The sequence below is a fragment of the Stenella coeruleoalba genome (genome assembly GCF_951394435.1).
Source record: "Stenella coeruleoalba genome assembly, chromosome: 3".
Classification (NCBI taxonomy): Eukaryota; Metazoa; Chordata; class Mammalia; order Artiodactyla; family Delphinidae; genus Stenella; species Stenella coeruleoalba.
In genome coordinates, this window is record NC_137148.1 from 64,855,312 (window position 1) to 64,879,235 (window position 23,924).

The 23,924-nt window shown below is 34.6% G+C and overlaps 1 protein-coding gene across 5 annotated transcripts in view; it reads left to right on the forward strand.

The window, feature by feature from the left end:
• Positions 1 to 23,924, forward strand: part of ATG10 (autophagy related 10) — a 222,941-nt gene that overhangs the window by 61,362 nt on the left and 137,655 nt on the right. The window lies entirely within an intron of this gene.

Genomic DNA, 23,924 nt, shown 5'->3' on the forward strand with positions numbered 1-23,924 from the left:
CCTTTCTCCATAACAGTAGTCACTGATGGAAATGTTCAGATGCTTAAAGCACCAGGCAGATGATGAATGAGTGAAGTGGGGTGATGGGAAGTGGTGGGAGCTGTGGAGAAGTGGAGAGGGAATGGCTCATCCAAAGGGATAGTAGAAATGCAGCTCCAGGTGGGTTTAATTGAAAAACAAACAAACTGTGCAGGCCAAATAAACCATGTGTATGGGTTCAAATGGTCCTTAGGCCACCAGTTTATAACCTAGCCTCTAATATTATAGAAAGGAGTCCTGCATTGTGTAGAAGACTGAGCCAGGGGACCTCTGAATTCTCTTTAGAATTTAAAGCCTGATCCATATCTGTATATCACCTTTCCTATTTATTTGAAAGAATGCCTCTACTAATAGTTGCTTTAAAAAGATTTTTTAAAAAATTGGCCATGTATGAAGTGCAAAGTCAACTCACTTCTTTGTTCTAACCAGAACCGGCAGTCTTGACTGTAGAAGGGTAGCTGGATTCATGATTTTTATGCCTGTGAGTTTAAACCTTTAATAAACAGGATTTTAAAAATCAAAGTGAAATATAATGGAACATATAAGTGAAGTAATTTGTGAAAATCATAAACTATGTCTTTTTTGAATTTTTAAAATATAATTTAAAATGATACTTGAAAGAGTGAGATGATATTCAGAAATCTACTAAATATATTGGGGTAACTTAGTTCTGGTTTTGGGGAGCAGGAGTTCTTATAGGTTAATCATTAGATAAGACATTTATTGTTGAGAGTAGTTTATATGATTTGCTTGTGACATTTCTGAGTTTGTGAAATAACAAGACTGTGGCAATTTTTGAACAAGATCTTTTCTTTACCAGTGACCAAGAGAAATTCATTGCTTCAATTTAAAATCTTATAAATGTAAGTGAATATTTTCAACAGGAGCCAACATAATCAACACTGGTTCTTGAATATCTTATTATACATAACACTAATTTCTTTTTTTTTAAATTTTTATTTATTTATTTATGGCTGTGTTGGGTCTTCGTTGCTGCACACGGGCTTTCTCTAGTTGTGGCGAGCAGGGACTACTCTGTTGTGGTGCACGGGCTTCTCACTGCAATGGCTTCTCTTGTTGCAGAGTACAGGCTCTAGGCACACGGGCTTCAGTAGTTGTGGCATGCAGGCTCAGTAGTTGTGGCTCGTGGGCTCTAGAGTGCAGGCTCAGTAGTTGTGGCACACAGGCTTCGTTGCTCCGCGGCATGTGGGATCTTCCCCGACCACGGCTCAAACCCGTGTCTCCTGCATTGGCAGGCGAATTCTTAATCACTGTGACACCAGGGAAGTCCGTAACACTAATTTCTATAAGTGAATGTTGGTGCTAATACTTCACTTTATCAACTTAGGACTTTTTGGATTTAACTGAAGACTTTTCTTAGAGAAATTAAGATATCATTTAACACTAGTGAAAAACATGATTTAACATGTTAAATGCTTTAACAAATATGAGCTTATTGTGGAAAGTCTTATCAAAGCCTTATTTACATAAATAAAACAATAGTTTGAGAATGGAAGTGGGAGCAAAGGCTCTATATTCATGTTAGACAATTTTTTGAGGAAAATTAGTCATTAACCTTTAAAACTCATGTGAATATTATTGCAAAATAACTACTAAACTTTAAAAATATTTTGTGGGCTTGCCTGGTGGCACAGTGGTTGAGAACCCACCTGCCAATGCAGGGGACACGGTTTTGAGCCCTGTTCCGGAAAGATCCCACATGCCACGGAGCAGCTAAGCCCGTGTACCACAGCTACTGAGCCTGCGCTCTAGAGCCTGTGAGCCACAACTACTGAGCCCGCGTGCCTAGAGCCCGTGCTCCACAACAAGAGAAGCCACCGCAATGAGAAGCCTGTGTACCTCAATGAAGAGTAGCCCACACTCGCCACAACTGGAGAAAAGCCCGCGTGTAGCAAAAAGACCCAACACAGCCAAAAATAAATAAATAAGTAAATTTAAAAAATGTATTTTGTAAGGTTCTAAATTAACTCACTGGATAAAGACTACAATGACTAGAATGAAGAAACAGGGTGTAAGTTTTTTTTTTATCATGTTTAACATTAAACTACTCTAAATAAAAGGAAACAATGAGATGAATATTCAACATGGATATTGATTGTTAATAATGAGTAGTAAAAATTATTAATGAATGCTTAGAAGAGGGAAACGCCTGAAAGTCCTTCCTGTAGAGCTAGCTTTTGTCTGACATTGCTTTGCATTTTATTTTTATCTCTAACTTCTTCATTTATGAAATTCTGAATCAGTTTCATAGAATAGAGATGGCCCAGTTTTTGCCCTTTGATTCATTCAATTTAGATACCCATAAATATTTATTTTAGGTTGGTCAGTTATTTTTTTATATTATTGAAGTTTGGATTCTTCTGTCTGAAGTTCCATTTCTTCCTTTTGATGAGGTATCAGAGATGGGTATTGAGAATATTTTATTTATTCATTTACTATCTTCTTTACTTTAAAGCCTGAGGTTACACCTTCAGATTAAATTTTTTAAAACTGTGAAAATGATAGATTCATAAAAATAGTAATAGTATGCTACTGGAAAAAGGGATTTTTGTCCTAGGGCCTTGTAGTCCACTAACTGGGACTTGCCTTAGTCCAGGGCAGGTAGAATATTATAGGGAGCCCTGAACAAAAAACAACCTATCATAAATTCCCTGAAGCGTAAAGCTGAGAATCAGTAACAGGAGATGATCTCAATTGCCAAAAGAACATATTCAGAGATTGATGATCTTCTGATGTAACCAGGTCTTCAAATATACACATTTGCCCTAAGGATGTTGTTAAGTGGCTTCTAGGATGAGTAATATTTTGTATGTCTGAAATAGACTCATATGTTAGAATATTGTGGGGTTTTTTTAAAATATATAATGGATAAATGACAAGCTACTGTTCTCAGTGTTAATAATTTCTCTGTAAAGCAACTGCTATTTTTAGACTGGTGTATAGACATGTTGATAAATGTAAATGATGAGTAATAAGCATGATTACCACTAGTATTTGAAAATGTAATTATTAAAGTAATGCTAACATACTAGAAAGTCTGTTATATTTAATGTGTGTAGATGCAAATAAAAGTACCTGTAATAGTCAGTCAGTATTTATTTATTGATTTAATGAATCTAATGCTGATAGATAAGTGGATTTTTAAAGTAAATAACTATTAATACAGCAGACCCCAATCCCACAATACCATTTTTGTGTTTTTCTTGAGGTATTATGAAAATGTTCAAAGGCAAAGTAAATTTTAATTTTGTCTAATTTAGAGTGTAAATATATGCCACAGAGTAAAACGCATGCTCTGCAGCATGTGGGATTTTAGTTCCCTGATCAGGGGTCCCCTGCATTGCAAGACAGATTCTCAACCACTGGACCACCAGGGAAGTCCTGGAAGCATGGAATCTTAACCACTGGACTGCCAGGGAAGTCCTCCTTAGTTAAGTTGAAAAGGTTAATTTAAAAAATATTTTCTGGGGCTTCCCTGGTGGCTCAGTGGTTGAGAGTCCGCCTGCCAATGCAGGGGACACGGGTTCGTGCCCCAGTCTGGGAAGATCCCACATGCCGCGGAGCGGCTGGGCCCATGAGCCATGGCCGCTAAGCCTGCGCGTCTGGAGCCTGTGCTTCGCAATGGGAGAGGCCACAGCAGTGAGAAGCCCGCGTACCACAAAAAAACAAACAAACAAACAACAACAACAACAACAACAAAAAATATATATATATATATATATATATTTTTTTTTTCCTGGAGTGAAAGAAATGCCCATCAGCATAATATTCTATGCAGGGCTCAAAAAGTCTAAAGAAATTGAATGTTGAAATGGGAATGTGAAATATCATGGAAAACTGCAATCTTTGGATGTTTAAAAGATTGGGGTTTTTTTTTGTTTGTTTTTTAGCTTGAATGAAATTAGCTACTTGGCAGGATTTTTTTTAAGTGTCAGGTAAGGACTATTATATAGAATATTGTTTTACTACAAAATTATTGCCTAGAACTAAGGACATTCATATATGTAGATTGCTACTTATATAATTGGACCAATATAGCTCCCAATATTTCTTTCACTAGTACCTGAAATGCTCCTATTAAGGAGGCTTTATTAAAAATGTGGATGGACTATTTTTACAGGGAGAGAACAAAACATTTTCAGACTGGAATAGTGGTTTCAACCTTGCTCCTAGACTCTAAGCACTGACCTGGTTAGATCACTTCGATCCCCGCTGTGTCCTTAGCATCTAGCCCAGTGCCTGGCATATTAATGCCAGAAACTAATGTAGCCTGTATCTTGATTTTTCTGGATTTGAACTTTCTAAAATTCCCTTCTCTCTGAAATACTGTTAACTTACTAAAAGTCAGCAATGTTACAGTAAATATTTTGTCATTATCAATTTTTTTGTCTGTTTATTAAATGGTACTTATTAAATGAAGTGGCCAGTAATATTTCTTAAAGTTTATTTTTGTATTTACGTGCCTAAGGGTGAAAAATAACTTTACATAAAATAAATGGAAATATCCAAGTATTGTCTGAAATCTGTTGCTTGTAGAAGTGCCAAGGTATATTAAGATGAAATTTCGATCACCAGTTATCACAAAGGACCGAAAGTGACGTATTTGACAGAAGATCTTTTTCAAGAAAAGTTTGCCAGCTTCCACACTGGAGCTTTTACATGTAAGATGATTGGTAGTTTAGCGTTCTTTTTTAAAAATAATAAACAAATGAATATTTCAGGAAACCTCTGATAGACTGAATCAGGTGGAACTGATTTAATGTTATGGATAATTACATAATTAGTGCTGTAAAAAATAAACCATACCATCTACTTGATGGACTGGAGCTGCTGTGAAGGAGGTATGTAATTATACAATCAGCATCCTCCTCCTATGCTGATTCTAGGTAATCCTTTTTCTTCCTTGTCTGAGAAGGGGCTTCCTGTCTTGTGTTTCTTGATGTTAATTTTAAATGAACAGAGCTGAGCATTGAGTAGTTTCCAGTCCCTTGATAAGTCTTTCCATGCTCCAGGTCTGAGTGAGAGCATCCTCTGAGACCAGTGGCTTTCAGACTTTTTTGATATATACCCACACTAAGAAATACATTTTACATCAGGACCCAGTACCCTCCATACACACATACCTGAAACCAAGGTTCATGAGAAATAATTTTTATTCTTTTTGATCTACCTACTTATTAATCTATTCTGCTCTATTTTGTTTTTTTAAAAATGCTGAAGTCCACCAGTTGACTTCAGAACCTCCTAACAGCTCATGACTCACATTTAGAAAATGTTAGTTAGATCCTTGATGATTGCTAATGTCAGTGGAAGGGATTCAGAGAGTAGCATAATGGGGCTGCCGTGGGCTTTAGGTAGCAGGTGGTGTGGCATGGTTGAAAGAGCAAGGGCTTCGGAGTTGGGAAAATTTGGTTTTAAATCCCTACTTTTCCTCACTTTAACTGTGTACTTTGAACATGTTACTGAACCTCTTTGAGCCTCAAATCCCTCATCTGTAAACACAGATTCCAAATATTTGAGGGAGTCAGGAAGTGGGGAGTTGGGGGCTCTATATTAAATTATGTCATGGAAGAAAGCACCTGACCGTTGCTGAGAAAGTGGTAGGTGCTTCATAAAGTTTATGTTCCTTTCCCCACTCTTTTTCAGTTTCAAACACCTCACCTGGGGAAGGGTGTGGTAATAACCCCTGCCTCACAGGGTGGTTGTGAGGATCACATAGGATAATGGGAGCCAAGGATTAACTAATGTTAATTTTTATCAGAGCATCCTTAAGGCAGCATCACTGTTTCAGAATAAATCTTGTGCAAGTGGGATAGAGAGTCCTGCAAAGGTTAAGTGACAACACTAGAAAATAAAACTGGTTCTGAAATTCTGTATTATGACTTAGTAGCAAGGATTGTTTTGAGATGTAGCGGTATTGCATGTGGATATTGGAGAACTGCTACCAAAACTGCCAAAGGATGATTTATAGTGCCTATTATAAATTACTATATACAAGTTGTTGCATTTTACATTATATATAGAATTTAAAGAAACTTAATAATTATTCACCAGAGGATTTTGCTTCATCAAGACCTGGAAAATGAACATCAGAAGACAACTAATTACCTATTGTATAATATTTCTGTCGTTTTCTTTACCTTAACTGGAATGCAGTATAATAATTTAATTGTGAGTCGTAGAAGAATGTAGCCTCCATCTCACAGCTTGAAATCTTGGGAAGAAGGAGAATTTTTATTGTATATTTGTATGTTTTTATAAAAACACCTTCTTTACTTTAAAGGTGTTATAGTTTTTACTACTTCTAAGTTAGTTCATAACTTTGAAATGCTGTTTCCTCACTAGTTTTAATTTTTTATTTTCTTGCCTGAAAGAAAACTCCTTGGTTTTGATACCGTCTGTGCTTCTCTCTTCCATTCATCTTTTCTCTAGAATTTTACTGATGTTGTGATTATTTAGTGGTAACCTGGGCTTTGTTGGTTGTGGGGAAGGGACGTAAATCAGACAAGGCAAGTATAAGACCATGACAGATACAAAGCATCTTTTCTATATCTCTTATTCTCCATGGTATTCAACTCTGGTTGTTCTGAAATATTTCACTCTCATTTTAGGCCTGTGCTGGTTGATTGCACTTAATTTTGGTTTCATTTCTATGTTTCCAGTACCTTACATTGTGTTAGGAAATCACCTAACACTTTATGTTAAGTTCAAATCACATTTATATTCAGAAGAGGTGTGGCTCCTTTAAGACAGAAGTACCTTTTTCTCTGCCAGAAAGCTCATTTGGGCTTAACCAAAAAGGGTTTCAATGTAAATTGAATATTGATAGAGAAGGGAGGTTAACTGGCCTTAGTAACTTGGTTGCTAAGGAAGCATTTTCCTGATTGGGAGGAAACTCCCCTGGGTATTCTACAGCTTCTTGTGGACCTAAGATGCTTTGTTTTATCTTACTTTCTGTTTCTGAGTTGGAAGAGGAAAGAGCAGAAAGCTATCATAGGAATGAAAAGCTGTGGGAAGCAGATGGTTGCTCTCTCTTCGCTACAGAAAGAGAGAGCTAAATACTGACTAGCAACAAGCCAATGCCAGCAAGGACTCTTTGTGTAAGGCAGACAGTTGGAAAATACTATGAAGGCAAGATATAAAGAGCTTGCATAGGAGGACATAGAGAGGTTAGACTAGGGTTTTTTCAGTGCCTGGAAACATGTAGGTGAGAGAAATTAAAGGATATTTTTAATGGACATCCAACATCCATGTTAAATAGCAGGATTAAATGTTTTCTATATGGCTGAGTTTATTAAGAGGAGTTATTTAGTTTGTATTTAGTTATTTGCATTTTGAAGGTTTTGTACTATATTGTATATTAAATTTAATCTGTAATTATTTTAATAAAGAATGTTTAGTTACAGACATCTCTGTTACTGTGTAGTTTATTGAATAGTAGTACCAAAAGTAACTTTGGAGTAAACAAATTACACATTTTTCATTGAAATATTATGTTTCAAAACAAAAATGCCTTTGAGTATTGGTTATCCATATATGCTAAGCTTTAGGTAATACTTTAAGTAATTTGTGAAGTATTATTTCTGCATACTAAATTATGCTCCACTAACCTCAGTAAGTTAGTGCCTATATTTTTTTTAATTTCATTTTTTTAACTCACCACTTCATTCAACAAATATTTTTTAGTATCTACTGAGTGTTAGGCACTATGTTAAAGGATACCAAAAGGAATAAAACACTCCTCAGAAGCAGTGACATACGTCTCAGGAGAGTTTAGAAAAGAATATTTTTTCTGGCATTTTACGGTTTGTGTTAGGTTTTTTAGGTTTTCTCCATAACTAGTATTGAATATTATTATTTGTACTGAACATTATTATTTAGTTTTTTATGATACTTTTAAATTGTAAAATTCTTTTAAATAGTATTATTTGGATCATTTTTATGGACATACTTAAAGAGACAACCAGAATTTCTTGGCTTCTCCTATAACCCTGAAGTGCTATAAGAGGATACATAAGTCCTCCTTGGGAACCTCTCTGGAATTTATCTTTAGTTTTTGTGGTGTAGTTCTTGTCCTGTGAGTGTGACTGGAAGATCTTAGAGAAAAAGCAAAATGTGATGATCCTTTTGAGGGCCTCTGATTATAATAATATTCTCAGAGAAGCTAGTTTAACATGTATTACTTAAATATAACCAGAGGGCTAAATATATGAGTGGTCATCAGTGATGAATTTTACATTGAAAGGTCAGACGAGATGACCAAGTAACAGACCAAATTGGACTCGTTCAGAAGAATAGTATTAGAATAATATGAAGAGTACTCAATGGTCCTCTTTCCTTTTTAATTTGGATGTATAGGTACATTCTGATAGTTCAAAATATATATGTACTAAGTCTACATTTTCAGATTTATCTGCTACCTAATTTTAATCTTGCTTCACAATTCATTGGTTTAGGCTTTTTATAACCTTTGTAAGTTGGATTGTCTTTCAAATATTTGAGGTTTAGTAAATGAAAGGTGTCATTAGGCATAAAGGAGAGCAACAAATATGAGATTCAATGTTAAAAGGTAAATATTTTATAGGTTTTTGAGCAGAATGATGAATAAATGAGAAAAACTCGTGTATGTAATAATAATAATACTTAGTGACTCTTTGGATGTCACATTTATTTTAACTTAGTATTCATTAGTTTATAATAGGAGTATTGTTTATTTTTTTATAGTTGTGAAAGAGACTGCACTGAGCTGAGATTTAAAAAATTGTTTTTTTTTTAAGAACTCAACTGCTTCTATTAAGATGAAGCTCAGCTAGTAAACTCATTAAGTAAGGACCCTAGGCAGTTCTCTAGCTGAGACTGAAAGCACGGTACTGTAGATATCTTTGCATTATCGCCATGAATGACCTTGAAGGAAGCCAGCGCTTCATAAAGCAAAATCCTGTCTGTGCCACTTCACTCTGATTTGATTGATGCCTTAGAAAAAGCTGGAAGATTTCCTTTCCTTTATAGTGTGGGGCATATACTCCTTATACTTCATAGATTTTGCACTTGTCTGGAGTATTTTGTTGGTAGGTTCTTATGGGTTCTGATCTTTCACTGACTGCAGTACAAGTAAGCAGTGTAATCTCTCTCCTTTGATCAATTATTACTAGGGAGTAAGGTCTTGGTGCATTGGGATCATGGTTTTTAAGAATGGAAATATACTGACTTTCTAATTTGAGTGTAATACAGTCATTTTTCTTCCATCATAATCTTTCCAAGCATCTCAGTAGGTCGAAGGGTTTTAATACTGAGGTTTTATGATTTATATTATTCAAAGGATATAGATTCCTGTCTAGCCACTATTCACTGTGCTTTCTTAGATTGATAGTTCCCCTTCCTTTTAGTTTTTTACTTTAATGTGCAATGAAAGTTTTAGTATACATTTTTATACTCAAAGAAGAAGGCACCAGAAATCTTAGAAGATAAAGTGATTATTTTGTCTCTTTGGAGTTCCTTGGTCATTTACTACATAAGAAATTATAAGTAAGGATCATACAAAAGTGCAGTCATTTATTTGTCTGCTCTCACCTTGCTGTAGGAACACCAGGAGGAAACTTTTCAATATTTTGGCTGTGAAAAGTGTGTAAAAGCTACATTAGGATCCTTGAAGCTAAGTATTTAGGGATTAACACATGCATTACATTGGGTGGGGGTGAACCTAATACCAGCTTCAACCTGGTGTATTGCAGAGACCATTTAGAGCCTTTTCCTCTCTACCAGGGAGCCTGGTCAGCCAGTGACTCCAAACCGCAGTGCCTCACTTTCCCTTTCTGAGATCTGAAACTGGTACTCCTGACCTACCTCTGCTAACCTGATTGAATTTTGCACCTTGCTTTGCTCATCTTTCTGCTTTTCTTTGTACTTGGTCCTGTGTGAATCTCCATTTATTTCTGAACTCAACCTTGTAAGTTGATTCGCGTTCCTGGTCTCTTCCTTTGTTTCACAGTTTGCTTTGATGCTCCATGGTTCTGTCTGGACTAAGCCAGTCATTCAGTTTTCTTGATAAACTGCAAGTCCTGACCCCTAAACTTCTGTTTTATGAAGATAAAGGGGTACAATGAGACTGGCTTTTTTTCTAGACCTCTTGGCCACAATGATTTATAACAATCTATACATCCTGGAATTCAGTGAAGTGACTGTGTGAGAGTTTTTGAAGAAGGTAGTAAAAATATAAGAAATACAATTTAGGAATACCTAAACACCTATTCTTTTATATCTTCTCATTTGTTGAACCCAGAAATATCTCAGTAAATAGGAACTTAGTCATGCTGAGTTTTTTTTTTTCCTTCAATTACTTGATTAACATCATGTCTCAAGGGCAGCTTCATTCTGAAGACCCTCTTGAGAGTCTTTGAACATGCTTAATTTATTCTAAATTCCTTTTATAACATATTTTCTGACTGATGAACTTCTAGATTTTCTTTTAAAAGTGCATATGAGTGCATTGGGACTAAAATAAATTCTCAGCCTTTTATCCAACTGTTAGTACTTTTTCTTTCTTTCCTTCTTTTTTTTTTTTAACCAAGTTACTAAAATGGTTAGAAACTCATTCATCTTCATGAAATAGAAAGCAAATTAAGAAGTTATGGAAGTCTTTAAGTCATTTTGAGTTTATTTTTGTGTATGGTGAGAGGGTGTATTCTAACTTCATTGATTTACATGCGGCTGTTCCAAGTTTCCCAACACCACTTGCTGAAGAGACTGTGACACCATAAAACTCCTAGAAGAGATCATAGACAAAACATTCTCAGATATAAATTGTGCCAATGTTTTCTTAAGTCAGTCTCCCAAGGCAATGGAAATAAAAACAAAAATAAACAAATGGGACCTAATCAAACTTACAAGCTTTTACACAACAAAGGAAACCATAAACAAAACGAAAAGACAACCTACAGAATGGAAGAAAGTACTTGTAAACAATGCAACTGAAAAGGGCTTAATTTCCAAAATATACAAACAGCACATACAACTCAACAACAAAAAAACAACCCAATCAAAAAATGGATAGAAGACCTAAATAGACATTTCTCCAAAGAAGAAATACGAATAGCCAATAGGCACATGAAACGATGCTCAACAGCTCTAATTATTAGAGAAATGCAAATCAAAACTATCCTATGAGGTAGCACCTCACACCAGTCAGAATGGCCATCATTAAAAACTCCACGAATAAATGCTGGAGAGGATGTGGAAAAAAGGGAACCCTCCTACACTGTTGGAGGGAATGTAAGTTGGTATAGCCACTATGGAAAACTGTATATATTGATAAGCTCCTCAGAAAAGTAAAAATAGAATTACCATATTATCCAGCAATCCCACTCCTGGGCATATCCAGACAAAACTTTAATTTGAAACGATATATGCACCCCTGTGTTCATAGCACAATATTCACAATAGCCAAGACATGGAAAGAACATGAGTGTCCGTCGACAGATGAATGGATAAAGGAGATGTGGTACATATATATAATGGAATACTGCTCAGCCATAAAAAGAACCAAGTAATGCCATTTGCAGCAACATAGATGCAACTACAGATTATCATACTAAGTGAAGTAAGTCAGAAAGACAAAGACAAATACCATGTGATATCACTTATATGTGGAATCTAAAATATGACACAAATGAATCCATTTACAAAACAGAAACAGACTCACGGACATAGAGAACAGACTTGTGATTGCCAAAGGAGAGGAGGTTGAGGGAGGGATGGGGTGGGAGGTTGGGGTTAGCATATGTAAGCTATTATATATGGAATGGATAAACAACAAGGTCCTACTGTATAGCACAGAGAACTATATTCAATATCCTGTGATAAACCATAATGGAAAATAATATTTAAAAAATGAATGTATATATATGTATAACGGAATCACTTTGCTATACAGCAGAAATTAACACAACATTGTAAATCAATTATATATTTTTTTCCTCTATAGTATTTTAATAGACTTTTTTTAGAGCAGTTTTAAGTTCACCACAAAATTGAATGGAAGGTACAGAGATTTCCCATATAGCCCCTGCCCCTGCACAAGTCATGGCCCATTATCAACATCCCCCAGCAGAGTGGTACATTTGTTACAGTTGATGAACCTACATTGACACATCGTGATCACCCAAAGTCCATAGTTTACATTACAGTTCATTCTTGGTGCTGTACATTCTATGGGTTTGAACAAATGTATAATGACATGTATCCATCATCAACTATACTTCAATTAAAAAAAAAGTTATGGAAGACTGAGGTTTTACTAAGTAGAGATATATTCATAATTTTTACAGATAGTCACAATCAAGGTTTTTTTAGAAACCAATTTTGTAAACTAGGTATATAAAAAATTAGGGTAGAAAATTTTAAATTATTAATGATACATATAGAATGTAGAATTGCAATAAATACTCAATAAAGGTTTAAGAAATTGTTATTCCATTAAGCTAGCAAAAAAAAAAAAAAAACATGGATAGTTGCAAAAACTCGGTAAGAAGTTTGAATAAGGTTTTTAAAAAAGGTTTTTCTGGGACTTCCCTGGTGGTCCAGTGGTAGAGAATCCGCCTTGCAATTCAGGGGATGCAGGTTTGATCCCTGGTCGGAGCACTAAGATCCCACATACCGTGGGGCAACTAAGCCTGCGCGCCACAACTATGAAGCTTGCGCACCACAACTACTGAGCTTGTGTGCCTCAACTAGAGAGCCCGCGTGCCACAAACTACAGAGCCCATGCACTCTGGAGCCTGTGCCACAACTAGAGAAGAGAAAAAAATCCCACACCACCACTAGAGAGAAACCCGCGGGTTGCAACGAAAGATCCCACATGCCGCAACAAAGATCCCGTGTACTGCAACGAAGACCCAATGCAGCCAAAATAAAAATAAATAAAATATTTTTTTTAAAATAAAGGTTTTTCTAGTTTGTTCAAAAGCTATATTAAAGGACTATTGTATTTATTTCTAATTATTTTCTGTTAGGCCCTCAAATACATTTAAAATGTTAAATTATTTTATTTTTATTTATGAAGTGATTGTTGGTTAATCACAATATGAATTTTGGGGTAATAAGGGATTAAAATGGATACTATGAGTTGGAATAAAAGCTTAAGACAGTAGATGCCAAACAGTTTTTAACTGGGTCAATGGTGGATTCAGTTCATGATGTTTATTGTATTTTTCACCAAACTATCATTTCCCATCACTCATCAATTCAATTTTCAATCTTTATTGAATAACTACTATGTACTATTTTGTATAGCGAAAAAATAATCAAGACATTATCTTGACTTTCAATAAATGTTTAAAAGCCACATATTTTAATAAATAATCTGAGTGGATTCTACAAAGAAAACGTTTTCTGCTGTATTACTATTATTAATGCCAATTATAATTTCTAATACGAAATAATGGAATAAAATTAAAAGTGGCAATAGAATTAACAAAAATAAAACCATGAAAAACAATAATAGACAAAACAGTAATAGCTTTAGAGATATGATTGAAATAACATATGTATATTATAATTTTGTTTTGCATGTGCCTGAGTGATTATGTTTTAAGTATGTTTTGGTTCTATTATATATTGCTGCCTAAAAAACCACTGCAAAATTTAGTGGCTTTAAGCAATAACTGAGGCTAGAGTCACTTGAAGGTTCAATGGAGCCAGATATCCAAGATGGTTTGAGGTGCCAAACACTCATGTGCAACTGGGATGACTGGAATAGTTGAGGCTGGCAGAGCATCTCTTTCTTTCTATGTGCTCTCTCCACGTGGCAGTCTTGGGCTTCCTGTAGCATGGCTGTTTCAGGGTAGTTAGATTTCCTAGCTGGTGGCCTTCTCTCCCAGAGAACATAGTCCAAGAGACTCTGGGCAGTTGAAGGACTTCTTATAACCTAGCCTTGGAAAGCATGCAGCATCACTTCCTCCACATTCTCTTGGGCAAAAGTGAGTCTCAGGGCAAGCTCAGATTCAAAGGTAGAAAACCACATAAGGGCATGTGTACACTCAGAAGGCATGGTTTATTATGGGGGGAGAAGGAGAGAGGGGAAGGAGGAGAGATATCTTTAGAGATTAGCTATCACAATGTGAAATATTCATTCATAAGTGGACAATAATCATTTCACCATATTTTTGATATAATTTGTATCAACATACTTCCAAAATTAAAAGTCACATTAATTTTATACATAACAGTATTTTATAGCCAAAATATACTTTCACCTGAAGATTAGTAAGAGATTTAGTTGCAATGAGAAAAATAAATCTTTTGAAAATAATTGCCTTAATGCTTTCATTTCAGTTTATGTTGAGTATGTCCTGGATACAAGGTACTGCCCAAGTCATTAGGGGAAAGATACAGGGAATTATAAGACCCTGTTTTATAAGACCCAGCACTCAAGCAACATTAGTTTTTGAGACAAGTTTTACCCATCAGGGGTCAAATAGTACTCCATAAGCACTGACAACTTTTCACGGAAGGGAGAGATAAACATGGTCTGAAATTATTTAGGAAGTCTTTATAAAAGACGTTCATAGGCCTCGTATCCTGAAAACTACGAACCAGTGATGAAAGAAATCAAAGAAAATCTAAATAAATGGAAAGATACACTGTGTTCACAGATTGGAAGGTTCAACATAGCAATGATATCAGTTCTTCCTATATATATATATATATATATATATACACATATATATATAAATTATATATTATAATGTATTATTATTATATATAAATATATATGTTTACATAGTTCCTCTTAAATTTCCAGCAAGATTTATTGGGATATAGAAAATATTGTCCTAAAATTTATAGGAAAAGGCAACGGAACTAGAAAAGCTAGAAGCACTTCTAAAAAGAAGAATAAGTGAGAGGAATCAGTCTACCTGATTTTAAGACTTCTTATGTCAACACAGTAATCAGATTGTGTGGTATTTGTGGTGGGACAGACACATAGAGCAATGGAATAGAGCAGAGAATCCAGAAATAGATGCACATAAATATGTCCAGCTCATTTTTGACAAAAGTGCATAAACAATTCAACTGAGGAGAGATAGCCATTTAAATAAATGGTGCTGGAGCAATTTGGACGTCCACAGGCAAAAAATGAACCCTTACCTAAGTCTCACATCTTATACAAAAGTAACCCAAAATGGATCATGGACTTAAAGACAAAATATAAAACATACAAAGCTTTTAGAAAATAAGAGAATCTTTGGGATCTAGAACTAGGCAAAGAATTCGACTTGAGACCAAAAGCACAATGCATAAAAAGAAAAATTGATAACTTGGACTTCCTTGAACTTTAAAACATTTGCTCTGCAAAAGACCCAGTTAAGAAGATGAAAAGAGAAGTCACAGAGTGGGAGAAGATACTTATAAACTACATATCCAACAAAGGACTACTATTGAGAATATATAAAGAACTCTCAAAACTTAACAAACAGTCCAATAGAAAATAGGCAAAAGACATGAAGAGTCACCAGAGAGGATATACAAATGACAAGCAAATGAAAAGATACTTAACATTAGTAGCCTTTAGAGAAATGCATTACACACCTATCAAAATGGCTAAAATAATAATAATTTAAAAATGGTTATAATACCAAATGCTAGCAAGGATGCAGAGAAAACAATCACTCAAATGTCATTGGTTGGAATGTAACATGCTATAACCACTCTGGAAAAAGTTTGGCAGTCTCTTAGAAAAATTAAACATGCAACTACCGTATGACACAACAATTACACTCCTAGGCATATCCCAGAGAAATGAAAATTTATGCTCATACAGAATCATACACAAATTTTTAATAATAGTTTTATTTGTAATAACCAAAACCTGAAACAACCCAGATGTCCTTTAATGGGTGAATGATTAAACAAACTGTGGTACGTCTTATACTCTGGAATACTACTCAGCAATAAAAATCAACAAAGTATTGATAAACACAGCAACCTGGATGAATCACCAGAGGACTATGCTGAATGAATAAAACCAATTTCAAAGGTTACATAATATATGATTCCTTTTATATAACATTCTTAAAGTGATAAAATTATAGATTGGAGAACAAAAAACTGATTGTCAGGGTTAAGGAGAAGATGGGGTAGGAGGGAGATGAGTGTCACAAGGGATCTTTGTTATGATGGAAATGCTCTATATCTTGACTGTATCAATGTCAATATCCTTGTTTTAATTTTGCACAATAGTTTTGCAAGATGTAACCACTGGGGAAAATTGGGTAAAGGATCTGTATTACTTCTTACAATACATGCTTATCTTACATGTGTGTTTATAATTACCTTGAGATTAAAAGTTTAATTAAAAATGATTTTAGATTTCAAAGCCAATAACGGGGAGAATGAAGGTACTTTTTAATATAATTAGAAAAATCCTACTTCTTCAATACAGGTGATTTCCATAATCTATTAGAAAAATCCAATGAAAGAACAAATTACACAAGTGTGATAAGCTCTTAAACATCTTAGAGATTTTAGTATATTTTGGAAAGAGGATACTTATTGACTGAGGTGTATTGATGTGATTTCAAGCAACAGGACCAAATCAACTGGAGCAATACTAGCAATGTGGGACATTTTTTGGAAAGGAAGTAAGGTGTAGGCAGGCTGTCTTTTCTAGGGACCCCGTTTAGAAATCAGCTTCTTCGCTATTTCTACCTTTTTTAAGCTTTTTTCCTTACTCCAATTCAGTGGCTTTCATGCAACTTGCAGGAGACCTGCATGTTGACAAAGTCCTACCTGGAATTTAACGAGATCTGGGGTTTTTTGCCATATTTTTGTAATGTGGAAAAAATCGACTTGAATTTTATCCCATAGTTGTAGGTAGCAGTGAAGTCTTTTCAAGAAGCATTTTCTGTTGGATTAGAGCTGACTTAAGGTCATTTGGTTAATACATAGTCAGGGAGCTGTAGAAACCACATTACAAGACCAGGGTTAATTAGTACCAGCAAAATCATATTACAGTCAATATAATCTAAAAAGCTTTCTGAATAATAAGACTATTTCCATGACAAAATGTTGGAAAACATATGTTTCTGATTTTCTTCTTGAAATGTAGAAAAATAATATTTATAATAAAGTATGCATATACATACTTAAAATGGAAATACGAAATTTTCGTATTTATGAAACACTACCAATTTGGCTTAATAGCTTCTGTATTTGAAGGTGGGTTTGACATTTTTCTTTTGGATTTGTCTCATTATGGTGTCCTCAAAATTTAATATACAGTAAAAGTAGCATTCAAATCAATGGAGGAAAATGGTTATTTATTAAATGTTGTCAGGATAACCAGATATCTATTTGGAAAAAAGATTGGATACCATCTTCCTATCATATGTCAAAACAAATTGAACTGCTAAATGTACAAATTCAAGTATTAAAGCCCTAGAGGAAAATATAGGTTTATATTTTTATAATATGAAGTGGCAAGGGCTTTCTAAACATGACAGTAATAACCAAAAAGTGTGTGTTTCTGATATCTATTTTTCTACAATAAACCATCCCCAAACTTAACAGCTTAAACCAACAATGATTTATTATTTCTCAAGATTCTGTAGATTGGTTAAGTTATTCTTCCATGGGTCTCACCTCTCACCAGATATAAGGCTTCTTTTATCTGGTGGCTGTGACCTCTCCCTCCCTGTAGTGTCTTATTCAGTTGTCTAGCCCAAGCTTCTTTACATGGTGGCTGGGTCTTGAGAAAGTGAAGGCAGAAGCTATGAGGCTTGTTCTAGGCTCTAGAACTCATATTCACTTCTGCCACATTTTCTTGGTCAGAACAAATTGCAAGGTCAGCCAGATAAAAGGGGGTGAATAAATAGACTCTGCCTCTTGAGCAGCAATATCACAACACAAAGAGATGCAGACATAATGAAGCATAATTCATTGGGAACCATTATTATAATCATCTCCCTCAGAATCTCTTGCTATCTAAACACTCTGCCTAAAAACAGGAACAAAGTAGATCTGGTTAAAGTTTTGGATAAATCTCTTACTCTTGTTCAGCTACTTGCTGTCTGAAACTTAAGATCTAAATAGATTTGTATAATCTGGTGACCTTGCTGTCTGCATTTGCCAACTATATATGCACTATCCTAACTTGGAAATCTCATAGCTTTATCACTGGCTTTAAGCAATTTGATTATGATGTGCCTTGGTATAGTCTTCTTCATGTTTCCTGTGCTTCAGTTTCATTGAGCTTGGACATGTGGGTTTATACCTGTATAAATATTTATATGCCGCCCCCTCCACCATTCCTTTCCTTCAGGGACTGCAATTACATATATATTAGTCTACTTGAAGTTTCCCCACGGCTCACCAATGCTCTGTTTATTTTTTTATCTAGTCTTCTTCCCTCTGTTTCATTTTGGATAGACTTACTGCTCTGTCTTCAAGTTTGCCAGTCGTTTTTTCTGCAATGACTAGTCTTTCTTTAATTCTTTCTTAGACATTGTAGTTTTCATCTGTAGAAGTTTGGTTTGGATCTTTTTTTATATCTTCAGTGTTTCTGCTTAACATGTTCAGTCTTCTAGCTCAGGGGATGACAAATAAGAGCTCATGAGCCAAATCTGTCCTAGCAAATTTGTTTTGTAAATAAAGTTTTATTGGAATACAGCCATGCCTATTTGTTAACCCATTGTTTATGGCTGCTTTTTGCATTACAATAACTGAGTTGAGTAGTTTTAACAGATTCTATGCAAGCCTACATTTCTTACTATTAGGCCCTTTATAGAATAAAAAATGCTGACCTCTGTGCTTCCTGAATATATGGGATACCATTATAATCACTGTTTTACTATGTTTATCTACTAATTCTACCACTGATGTCATTTCTGAGTCAGTTTCAATTGATTGATCTTTCCTTTCACTACAGTTTTGTATTTTTCTGCTTCTTTGCATGCCTGGTAATTTTTGATTAGATGCCAGATATTGGTGGGTTGTTGAGTGCTGGATATTTTTGTATTCCTATAAATATTCTTCAGCTTTGTTTTGGGATACAGTTAGGTTTTCTGAAGGCAGTTTGATTCTTTTCAAGTCTGACTGTTAAAGTTTGTTTGTTAAGTGGGACCAGAGCAGCCTTTTGTCTAGGGCTAATTTTACCCGTCACTGAGGCATAGCTCCTCTGAGGAATTTATCCAATGTCTCAAGAATTATGACTAGTAGGAACCTGAATTATTTCCAGCTCTATGCAAATGTCAGCTATTGTTTCCACCAATCCTTTTGGATGGTTGTTTTCTTGACCTGTGTTGTTTCCTCATACACATAAGCTAATCCGTACTTAGCTGAAGATGAGAGAGACTTCTTTTTCTGTGTAACTCTCTCCTCTCTGATTCTTTGCCCTGCAAACTTTTAATGTGCTTGGCCTCCCGGATTCCCAGTTCTATCTCCTTAACTTGAAACCTTGTGGGCTCTGCCTGGGTTATGGCTCTGTCCTGTGGCCCGAAAAATCTCTCTTGGCAATAAGCTGGGGCAATCTTAGAGCTTACTTTGTTTGTTTCCCATATTTCAGGGATCACTGTCTTTTGTTGCCTGATGTCCAATGTCTTGACGAATCATTCTTTCATATATTTTGTCCAGTTTTTTAGTTGTTTCAGGTGGCAAGATAAATCTCTTCCCTGTTACTTCCTCTTGGCTGAAATGGTCTTCAGAAACCTAGTAACTTTAGATAGCAAGTAACATTTGTATTTTACTATATTAAAAACAAATAACAATATTGTAGAGGATACTGTAAACTAAGTTGAAAGACAAGGTTACAAACTGGGAAAAGTATTTGCAATTATTGTGCCCTCCTAAGCATTGAGAGCTCCAATATAGAAGCAAGTCTCGTAAATCAATAAGAAAAAGATGAACATTCCCAATAGGAAAATGGAAAAGGGTATTTTTGTTTGTTTATTTACTTTTGTTTGTGGGCAGTTGATAAAAGAAGAAATGAAAATGACCAATAAATACATGAAAAAATTTCTGTCACAATGCTAATCAAAGAGATACTAATTGAAATAATCAAGAGATACAATTTTTCACCTGTCATATTCTTAAGGAAGATAACAAATGATGATACACATGGATAGCAAAATAGGTACTAATACACGTAGGTAAGAATGTAAATTGTCACAATTTTCTTGGAATGCAGTCTGATAATATGTATGAAAATTTAAAACAGTTACTTGATTTAGTGATTCCAAATCTAGGTGCTTATCCTAAACAAATATTCCTGCAAGTTTGTAAAAAAATTATTGTAGAATCACCAATAAAAACTAAAAGTAACTTGAATGCCAATTATTAGTCAAATAGTTAATCTTTATATGTGCAATTGTTTATTATTTTTTAATTCTACAATAATTATCTTTACTATTTTTTGCAGTTATTTCTTCAGTGGTTAAATATATGTATGTATATACATTCAGGGTATCACTATTCTTTCACTGTAAACAATGAAGTAAATATATGTTTATTAACACAAAAAGATGTCGTCAACATGTTAAGTGAAAAAGGCAGGTTATGAACTAGTACGTATAGATGATATCTGGGAAATATACACATACAAACATACATGTATATACACGTACAATATTTCTTTGAAATGTAGAATTACAGGGAATTTTTATTTTTTAGTTTCTCATTCTTACATATTTTAATTTTTCAAAATAATAAGCATGTAAATAATGAACTTGTACACTCAGGAAAAAAAATGCTCTTTTATATTTTAAACACTAAGATATCAGAAAGGAAACCTTCACAGAGAAGCCTTAGAAGGTTCCAAGAAACCGGGTTGTAAAATGGAAATGACACCTGTGATTTGTCAGTTGGTAGATCTGGTTAGTAGAAAAAGCAGGACCCAAGTTTGAGTCCTGGCTCTTTCCTTTATAGGTGAGGTGATTGTGGGCAAATTACTAAACATCTCTAATAGTTTTTAAAGTCTTTACTTTCAAATGTAATATATCATATAATTATTATATTTATGTCACAGGTAATAAAAAGTGCTCAGCAAAGAGTAGTTTAATAAAATTTTAAAATATAAAATAAGGGAATGAGAATAGTTTTTACCAGGCATAAAATCTATTCGGATGATGGGATGAGTTTATTATTATCATGCTGCAATTAGCAAATACTAATTATCTCTGTATGAGAGCTGCTATCTTTAATTTCAATTAAGCTCAATTTTTGCCTAAAATACGATCTTCAATTAAGAGAATCACAGAGTATTTTGTTTCATTTCATTTTAGCCAGGAGTGGTGTCTGTACTTACAGCTGGTAGTTCCTCTTGTCCTATCTTTCCTCAGTGTGCCACAGCCCACCGTGGCTCCTACTTCTGGCTGGGGAGAGATGGCTTTAGGCAGGAGGTGCAAAGACTTATATTACTGCTGAAGAAGTGGGCCAAGTGACTTGGTACCCTTCCTCCTGGGGATCTCTCTGCCTTCTCTCTGTTTCTAACCACTCCTTCACTCCTAGAGATAGGCTGGCTCTGAAGAACAAGAGGAACCTTGTGTTTCTTGAAACGAGGTGTATTACTTTAGTAGGAAAATTAATAGACATTAATGATTTGAACTCTTCAAATAAAAAACATTTCTTTACCCTTATGCAGCCTTATGACAGCCCAGCTTTAGAGACTTTACAGAGGCAAGAAGTCTATCAGTTTCTTTCCTTTCACTTAAATATAGTTTCTTGCCAGTAATATTGTGAAATAAGAATCAATGTTTATTTCCAAAGACATTACTAATCTTTTAAATGAAAACACTGGCACATCAGTTATCACATGGATGTTGTTTTATAGTCAAATAAAGACTCGTGAAGCCTCAGTTCTACGGTCTTTCTGGGTTTGAAATATTTTTATGCACTGCTGTGAGAAGAGCAGGTGCACTCACACATCTATTTCTAAGATTTGTCTATTTTATCAGATGATTTGGGTTTAAAATTTCTGCAGATGTCAATTTCAGTCATTTTTGCTGTTAGTAGAGCAGCTTAGAAGTTAGCTCTTATAAGTCTAGCTTCATATTTATTTTAGAACAACTTATACCTGTAACCTATTTTATCTCTCAGATATGTTTCCCATGGAGTGACTTAAATCCAAAGTTAGCTCAAAATGGAACCCTCCCCCTATTGGAATATTGCTGTTTCAATATTTTGCAGTCTTTTCTAGTCCATGTTATCAACATTGCTTTGCAGTTTCTTTTGCTGCCCTCTAGCCCTTTGGCTTCACCCTCCATTATTGTATTTCCTTGATGAGTGCCTGTGTCAGGCTCTGAGGTATTAAGGGGAGGGCACCATAGGTTGTGGGCTAACTATGCCGGCTTTATTATTAAAGTCTTGAGAGCTTATAATGGGGCCCATCTATCCAAAATATTACAAAGTTTGTTTGCTGGTGTTAGTATCCTAGTGAGACGTGGGGGCAAGCCTGGTAACTTAGCATTTCATCCTAAAGTAAAAGTCTCTATGAACACATAATGTAGACTAATGCCCTTACTTAACAAAAGAAATCACTAATTAGTAACTTCATATACTTTCTATACTGTGTTCTGCTACACTCCACTGCCCCAATTTTCTTGATAACATCATCTGATCAAATAATACCTTCTATCCCTGTCTTTCACGTTTATATTATTATATATATTTTTCTTAAACTACCTAAAAGAAATAATTATAAAGAGATACCTATGAATTACCTACAAAGAAATATCTTCTGAGTTACCTCAAGGTTAAGGTAAATTAGCTGCATTTACTTAGAAGTTGTGTATGCTTTTTGAAGCAATAACAATCTATTTTTAACTTTAGCAAAAGTAAATCCTCTGCAAAATTATAGTTAGTTATATCTAAAATATCTTAAATTGTTATGTGTTCTGTAAAACAGAATTTTCGGTCAACCTTGACTTTTTTGGTTAAGGAAGGAATTTTCTTTCTTGAGGAAGAATACTATGTAAATACTAAAGTATTATTGTTATTATGGATGCTAATGACCTTTATCCCTATAAATATTAACATTAAAATTTTAAAATACCTTTCTTTTTGCCAAACCCGAACATTCCTGAATAAAAGATCAAAGGTCACAGAGCTATGATAATTCAGTACTAAAATATCAAAGTATTTAGAAAGTCTGTTTCACAGTTGCTTAAATTATGTGAAAAGGTTTATCTAAAGGTCTAGGACCATCTTAAATTATAGCATAATATTTGCCCAAAGAAGTCTCAAGAGAGCTTACAATAGATCCATGCCACAAGAGTTTCAACCTGAGCAACAAAATAGCCATGTTTAAACACTAAGTCAAACTAGAAACATGAATCATTTTCTTCATTTAATTTAAAAAGAAATTTCCAGTAATTTCCCATTATATTAGCTTCATTTTAATAATTGAAGATGCCAGACATATAGGGTACAAAATAATGGGCATATTTCTACTGTATCAGATTTTTTTTCACTATTATTCATATCTCTCACAAAACCAAAGCAATCTTGTAAAATTGAGGTGTTGTTTACCATACCCCTGTGTTCACAGTGGTGTGGGTCTGGGAGAGAATTATTATATGGAGCTGGAGAACTAGAAGGAAGGGAATGGACATCTTAAAACTGGTTTAATAATATCAACAAAAAAACAATAAAGATGCCATATGGAAAAGGATGAAGTATTGCTCTAAGGAAATCTTGTTTCCCACTGTGACATTTAGTCTGGATTTTCTGTAGTCTTGATTGTCTCATTCAGCATGGTCAGGAAAGTTATCTTTTAGCCCCAAGCTGTCAAAAGCTAAAGCTTTTGAATACTAAGGTGTTGAATACTTTTAATTTAGATTAGTTAATCAGTTTTGAGACACAGGAATGAAATATTT